The 8,393-nt window shown below is 34.3% G+C and overlaps 1 long non-coding RNA gene across 1 annotated transcript; it reads right to left on the reverse strand.

Moving 5' to 3' along the window:
* Positions 1 to 5,846: 5,846 nt before the first annotated feature.
* LOC123723286 lies at positions 5,847 to 8,169 on the reverse strand. Its single transcript, XR_006756710.1, has 3 exons — positions 8,105 to 8,169; positions 7,687 to 7,770; positions 5,847 to 6,787 (listed from the first exon to the last, which is right to left on the reverse strand). It is a non-coding gene; the product is annotated as an uncharacterized LOC123723286 (long non-coding RNA).
* Positions 8,170 to 8,393: the final 224 nt, after the last annotated feature.

Raw genomic sequence — 8,393 nt, forward strand, 5'->3', positions numbered from 1 at the left:
GCATGGCGGTCATAGCAGATCCTCCCCACGAAGTAATACAGTAAGCGATTATGGATTCGCATAGCGCTGTATAGACTATTAGAGCAATTTTAGGGTCGGCAGCATCGCGGATACGATACATGATATGTGTCAGTTTACGAACTTTGGCAGCTACTCCAGATATATGCATATTGTAAGACAATTTGTCATCAACAATAACACCAAGATACCTAATGCTGTGAACTTGCTCTATTACGGAACAGTTACATAAGCTGGAATTGTTACACTCCGAATGAATTTTTAAATTTATTTGAGATTTCGGCTCCGAAGATTTGGTTTTGTGGAAACTTATAAGTTTCGTTTTGTTTATGTTAAGGGTTAAAAGGTTATTATTTAACCATTCTACTGCACTCTTAAGACCTGTTTCTGCTCTTTGCGAAGTATCAGACCATGAGTCGCCTTCAAAAATGAGGGCAGTGTCATCAGCGTAACAGATGATATTCGTATGAGTGTTATCCATGACACTAAGCAGATCATTGACATAAATTATGAAGAGAGTGGGGCCCAAGACACTACCCTGTGGGACGCCGAAGGTTATTGGTAGTTTTTTGCTAATTAGCTCATCAATTTTAATAATTTGAAATCTATCAGTCAGGTAAGAACGAAACCATTCTAACGCCAAACCTCAAGTAAGTATCTTACTAAAATTTTCTGACAAAATTATTTTTTCGCGATTCCTAATTTTTTTATAGTAAACTCTGTCTTTTAGTATTAAGTTTGATTTATTATTTTGTATATTTAAATTGTTTTCCTGATCTGTAACTATTTCATTTAATGTTATCATGTTTACTAATTTTAACTGATCATCTGAATCATCATTTTCATCAAGTACTGGGTTTCTACTCAAACAATCAGCTTCAGTATTTTCTTTACCTGGAGTATACACAATTTTAAAATCAAACTGTGACAAATAATATGTCAAGTCTCCTAGTTCTTCATCTGTCCTAGACTTAATATTTAAATTTTCTAATGGTTTGTGGTCAGAATTTACTATAAAGGACTTACCAATGAGCCAGTATTGCCAGTATTTTATTGCTTCTTTAATAGCTAAGCATTCTAAATAAATAGCTTTTTTCTTCTTTTGTACTTGGTTTAATTTTATTGAGAAGTATGCTACCGGTTTATTTTTGCCATTTGGTTGAGTTTGTTTTAATACTGCCCCAATTCCTTCTAAAGATGCATCTGTGTGAATAATAATAGGCAAATTTTGATCAAAAATTTCCAGGATTGGTTGTGAACATAGTATTTTTTTTATATATTCAAATGATTTTTGACAATCTGCCGACCAAGTGAATTTTTGATTTTTTCTCAGTAAATTATGAAGGGGTTCTAAAATAATCGCACTACTTGGTATATACTCACGATAGAAGTTAACTTTTCCAAGAAACTGTCAAACATTTTTCTGATTTTTCGGTGTTGGAAAATCTTGTATTGCCACTAAATTATTTGTTACTGGCCGCACTGTATTATTTTGTATTATATGACCGAGATATTTCACTGAATTTGAAGCAAATGTACATTTTGTAAACTTTAGCCTGAAACCCTCTTTTTTATTGCTTCTAACAATTGCGTTAAATGGTCAATGTGTTCGGTAAAGGTTTTAGAATATACTAGAATGTCATCTATGTAGTTTACAGCAAATTCGGTAAGTTTATACTTTCGTAAGATGTTACTCAATATCCTTTGGAAAATAGCTGGTGATGTCTTCAAGCCAAATGGTAGACATGTCCATTGATAGTGACCTTCTTGCGTTACGAAAGCAGTTTTATTTCGGTCTTCGATTCTTAGTGGTATGGACCAAAAGGCTGAATTGATGTCAAGTGTAGTGAAATATGTTGAGTTTCTTGTCTTAACCACTAGTTCATCAATCAGTGGAAATGGTTGGGCCTGTGGAACAACAATTTTATTTAAATCTGAATCTGAAATTTTATTTAATACTGAAATCAATGCATAGCCTTGACTTTTTATTTTCTTCTTTTTTGAAAGCTAAAGTAACCGGTGCTGCAAAAGGACTATAAGATTCTTCTATCAGATTCCTATCCAGTAGTTTTGCCAGTAGTTGTCCACAAGCAGATCAATACGTGCCTCATATTCTTTAACTGTACCAATATCATACTTGTCTTTTGCAAAGATTGATTTATAGCTATTTATCAGTTTGTATATTTCCGATTGTTGTTCTGTATTTAAATTACTCATATGTACTCTAAATTCTTCTTCCTTAATGTGTTCATTGAATCATTTATTGAACATGTTTTTATATCATTCTTCATTTTTTGAAAAGTATCCTTGTCTTCTTTTGTTTTTAATTCTTCTATTTTTGTTTCTTTTTTATTTCTCTGTGTACGCGCACGAGCCCGCGCGAGTGACGTCACCGCACCGCAGCGAGCTGGCACCGCCGCGAGCGCCGCTTCCCCGTCCCGGCAGTCGCAAACCAACAACGACGCGAGACGCACGCTCTTTTATATTAAAAATTTGCTGTAATTTCCTACAAATATACGGATTTTATGTACAATTTTGTTTTGCTGAATTCATCGCAAACACTCTGAATAATATTCAAATTCTCATCATGGCTCAGTTTGAATTTTTTAATTATATCCAGTCCAATTAAAAAATCATATTTAAATTCTTCTCCATCAATTATGTATACATCAGCTTTTTCTTCAATATCAAATATTTTTATTTTAATAGTTGTCAAACCAATTGTCTTTTTCACACCATTAATTGTAATTAAATTATCACACTTTGATTTAGTGTCTGTTTCTCCTTTTAGCCTAATTAATTTGGAATTAATTACAGAAACATTTGAGCCGGAATCATATATCCCATATATTTCTATTTCTGAATTTAATAATAGTTTGACTTTAATTAATGGGGTTATTATTCGTTTTTTTATACTCATTGTTTAGGGAGGCAATAATGTACAGCCACGATAATGCACGACCTGATAATGTACGGCCCAATAATTCATGTACAAACAATGGTTTGTTTGTACATGAATTATCAGGCCGTGCATTATCAGGGCGTACATTATTGGGGCGAGCATTATCGGCACGGGCCGATATTGTACAGCCAAATAATGTACGACCTGATAATTCGTGTCCCATAGAAAGTAGGTGTACACGAATTATTGGGTCGTACATTATTTGGCCGTACAATATCATGCACGGACTGATAATGCACAGCCCAATAATGTACGGCCTGATAATTGGAAGCCAACATGGCGGCCACTCAGCTGTCAGAATCCTACTAGCCAATCAGGAGCGTTTAATTCTCTATGATTATGCTTCGTTTAGACTACTTTACTAGTATAGTTGATGTTTTTGTATTGCGAAAAATTTCAAATCTCGCGCCCTTTTCGACGGTGAAAATTTAAAATAAATTAAATTAATTTAGTACATCATCCATAGGTTTTAAAAATTACTGGACAATAAATGTCCACATGATATTTGCATACTATTTTATTTTATTTAGTATTATTAATTTAGAAGCAATAACGGTGTATTTTTGAATGAATGAATTTTACAGTATGACATCCATAGTACTTCCTATTTTCTAAATTGATGATATGATTATGTATTTTGTATTCCCTTGTCTTTTTAATATGTTTCTAAAATCATATGTTTCTTGAAATAGAGTTCTCACTTTGGATATGCTCGAGTTTTTATGATTTTATTCAGCGATAATATGGAATTTTAATAGTGAGAGAAATTTCAAATTAGTCCAGTAGTTTTGTAGTCCTTATAAAGCAACCAAACAATTAATCAAATTTTTCTTATTTATAATATTGGTTACCAGTTAATTTTATAATACATTATTTTATTCTATATTTTGTAATATAGCGATTTTACATAACATTCAACTTGCTAAAATGTTTTGATAAAGCAATTCAAATCAAGATAAGATTTAGATGATGATATTAATTTATTTTAGTTTCTATTGAGTGTATATTTATATAACAACTCCAGGAAAATCAATTACAATCAAAACAATACAATCTACATATTTCGTTTTCCCTAAATTGCAGGCGGCCGACGGTAAAAAGTTTCAGTCAAAATTTTAAGTAGAGAGAAGCCCGAAGAGGAGTTATTTTTTTATTTTGTTTGCGAGGTTAATTTACCAAAATCATTTATATAAACAAACTTAAGTTGCTATTTGTAAGCTCAATTGTTGTTACAAGCTTACAATAATTTTCCTGACGTTTGGCGCCATAATTGTGAATAATTTTACCTGTTTTTCATAACTATATTTCTTGGTTATATAGAGGGGTGGGTTATATATCCTTGGGGACATTTTGGTAGAAACATAATTCAACACATCTACAGTTAATTCAAAAATTGACTGTCAACAAATTCCAGTTCAGTTCAATTTCAAATTTTTGTTGGATGCACACTTGCTATGAGAGCTCATTAAGATGAGTCATATAAAAAGGTGTTAAAATGGGCTAACTCTACTCAGCTAAGCTTTTTGTAAAATCAATAACTTTAGCCTCCAAAAAAATTAATCAGTTTATATTCATACAATGGGTAAGGATTAATCTTAACATTTGTAAACGCGTGAGCATTCGTGGTAGGACGCGTTACGTTCAATTGTATGTTTGCCTTAATTTTTGGAAAAAATAATTTGAAATGCGTTTTCAGATATGTACTAACATTTTTTCAAGCCCCCATACCCATTATAGCAAATAATCCCACAGAGCAATTTACTAAATTATCAATTCACCGGTTGGCTCTAGCCATCGCATAAAATGATATGATGGGAGGACTTTGTAACAGGATGGCCAAGAGTAACAGCTTTCTGTGACAGTTATTTTGTCGTTACTAAGCTTTCTAAAGTCAGGGGCATGTGGGGTTCGACCCACTAAAACCCCCTCGGTGGCCAGACTCGAGTGCAAAACAAGAAGGTTCCGGGATTGTAAGACTTGTAATGAGTAATAAAAAGAGAGGTTATTTTCAATCTTTTATTGCTTTATTCAATAAATAACATTTTACAGAACGGGATTCCATATGTAGATCCTGGGAAACAAAGTAAAAAATTAACCCATACTTTAAATTTTTTAATAAAGTATTGTGATTTATACAATACAACCTAATAGAGAAAACTTTACAAATCAAAGGTTAATATATAAAACATATGTATGATAACAAAAAACTATATCAAAGAAACATTTACATAGTGATAATGAAAACAATTATCTCCTTAATACATTAACAGTTTATTCATATGCAGTTATAGAATATGATTTTATTTTTTTTGAATATTTTTTTATTGGGAAAGTTGTTAGTTATCGGTACTTGTACTAACTTTGACGTCAAAAACTAATTACATGTTTTCCAATTTTTTTTTTTTTCATGAGAATATTTTAAACATACTATGTGCCTCGGGGGAAACAGTTATGTGGGAGTCTCTCCCGGAAGGGAAGCATACCCACTAAACCACCTCTAGTTCCTCCTACGCATGGTAGTGGAGATACCCTGATGTATCACCACTATGAAGCTGGATCAACTACCTTAGGAAAGGCACACCGGAACTATAGTGCACCTTCATCCCGGCCCTTAGTGGGAGCTGGCGGGTCCCCCATACCCGCCAGCTCAAGGCTATTGTAACTATCCTTTTTAAAATATATACAAACTCTCGGTTTATACAAAATTATGAAGTAGACTAGGACATCAAAATTTGTATATCTTTCCAAAGGTAGAATTTGTTATTTGTGCAAAAGATATTTTATATATGTGATCGTCTAATTTAGGACTTTGTTCTACATTGTGTTTTTATAGTAACTGATTCTTTTAGGTTATATTTGGAGTAATGACTATTCACTTCCATTCTCGAATCCGAGTTTAGTATCTCTTAATAATTAATTTAAATTAAATGAAAATAAAATTTATCTCTAACATACTTGTAAAAGGTTTACAAGCTATATTTACAATACCCATTACAAGTATCTAGTCGCTCCCCTCATTTCTTAAAAAAAATTCGATTCGAAAATTGAACATTAGAGCGACAGACTGGGCAAATTACATAATTTAATTCAAACAAACGGTCCAGACAAGTTTGGCATTGCGTGTGACCGCATGGGATCAACACCACTTCGAGTGGGTTAGTCGCACAGATGTTGCAACGAAGGGGTTGAGGTTCGCGATCATTATCGTGGCGGGGGGGAGACGCGGGCAGGACATCGGCGGGTTCCAGAATAGGAGCCTGGACCACCTCCGGTGCTACCTGCTCAATGTTGTCTGCAATGACAACTTCTTGAGCGAATTCTGGGACGTTATCTACAACAGCCTCAACGCCTACGTCCAACAATCTGCTCGTTTGCACTCTCTAATCTGTTATAATTTGTTGTGGTCTTGGATTGCCAGCTGCTTGCCAAATTCTAAGGAAAACTGCCTCATACAGAGGACGGTTCTGCATCAGGACTACAGCAGGATGAAAATTGTGTCCAGCAATTATACTGTGTACCGTTAAAATTTGGCAAATTGACAATCCAGCTGGGACAGTCAGGAATGTTCCATCGATGACTAGCACTTCACTGTCAGCGATGCAACGTTCGAAACCGCGCATGACTAATATGACAGCTTTTCCTTCCGCCACCGACACAGTGGCGAAAAGAACAGGACTTAACAAGCCTTATTAGGCCACCGCATATTCCTCCAAGGTGAGTGGCTGAGCCGGCTGTGAGTTTCTCCTCCACTTCCGCATCGATGGCAGCACACTCTCGTAGAGCAGGTGAGATGCAGCATCCGGATATCTGTAAAAAAACATTCCAAAATATTTATTTCAAACTATATTACAAAACATATCATCTTGCTAATTTTTTTTTTGCATTGAATAAACTACTGCACTGTTTGAATATTCTTTGACTTAATAATAATAATAAAAAATGTTTATTTAGGTTACACACAAATGTAGATACATAAAATAAACAAGGTACAAATTAGTTGGAAGGTGGTAACACTAAAAGGCCTGGGCTCGGCGAATAGCTTGCCCGGAACGACAACACTGATTTTCAGCCCTCGCCTTATGGAGAATAAACCAAAAAGGAAAAATGAAGTTTTTAACTGTTGGTAAATTGATTAATCAACGAATATTCCTATAGGGATGTTTCAAATTAAAATTATATAATTAATATAATAAACTGTTAACTATGTAAATAATATATAATAATGTGAATAATAGAAAAACATAATGTGTCAAGAAAAATATCAAATCGCTCAAACTGTTATCAGGTACAGGTGTTATACCACTAAGTATTCCTAGTTTTTGGCTAGAGCAGACTTGATTGACTTCTATTATCCTATGTTACTCCTAAATAACAAAGGACACTTTTTACATAATATTTACTGTATTATTTCAAAACACAAATGATTGCACTGAAGTAACTTACATAATCTCAACAACCATTGGTAGTGTTTCTATTTACACAACCACCAGTGTATATAGATTGCACTGAAGATTTATATTTAATATTTGCATCACCTTACCTACTAGTTAATAATGCTATCATAGTTTTTCATAGTAAATCATCAATCAAAAGAAAAAATATACACACATCACTTTGGTATTCTGAACTAATTGAATGTCCAAATAAAGGGTCCATAAATAAGGTGGTATAAACAACACAATTCTTAAGAAATAGTTATCACTTACCTGGCAGCTTCTTCCTCATATATGGCATTCAGAGGAATACTCTCCTCTGAAGCCCTCCTCTTTAGTTCCTGGAACATTGTATTGCTGAAAAAAGAGAGGGTTATTTAATAACCTTGAGTAATTACTTTTAAACCGGGAAAATCCATTCCCACAGAAAAGGACCAAAAAATATAACATGGGCAGGGCTGTCTCAGAACAAAATATCCAAAATATTTTATTACATATACTGTCAAGCAAAAGTGCATATACAAACTTTGCACATAAGCATGAAATTTACAACAAAACAAGTGACTTTTAGTTGTAGTTGACTTTTTACAATATTAATTACAGTATTCTTTATGAACAATAAAACAAGCCTGCAACTCAGCCTAAAGGTCATACACTAATAAAAACAAAGAAGGTATTTTTGTTATCTCACCAATTAAGCACCCAGGGAGTAGGGGAATGATTGTGCTGCCCAATCGTCGGTCCAGCTTTAAACGTCGAGTGTCGAAATCGCAGTTTTTGAATTACTTAGAGTAATAAATCCCATCCCGCAGTATCCAGTGCGCTGGACACCGGTCGCTGGCGCACCTCATGATTGTCGAGGCCCCCCTCGAGCGACTGACCACATAAAAGTTATCATCCCGAGAAAACCACCTCGAGTTCCCTTTGTAGGGAAACTCCAAGAGGAGCTCCAGGTGGCCTGGGAGCCTCAGGGTGACGGG

Source organism: Papilio machaon, chromosome W, assembly GCF_912999745.1.
Source record: "Papilio machaon chromosome W, ilPapMach1.1, whole genome shotgun sequence".
Lineage (NCBI taxonomy): Eukaryota > Metazoa > Arthropoda > Insecta > Lepidoptera > Papilionidae > Papilio > Papilio machaon.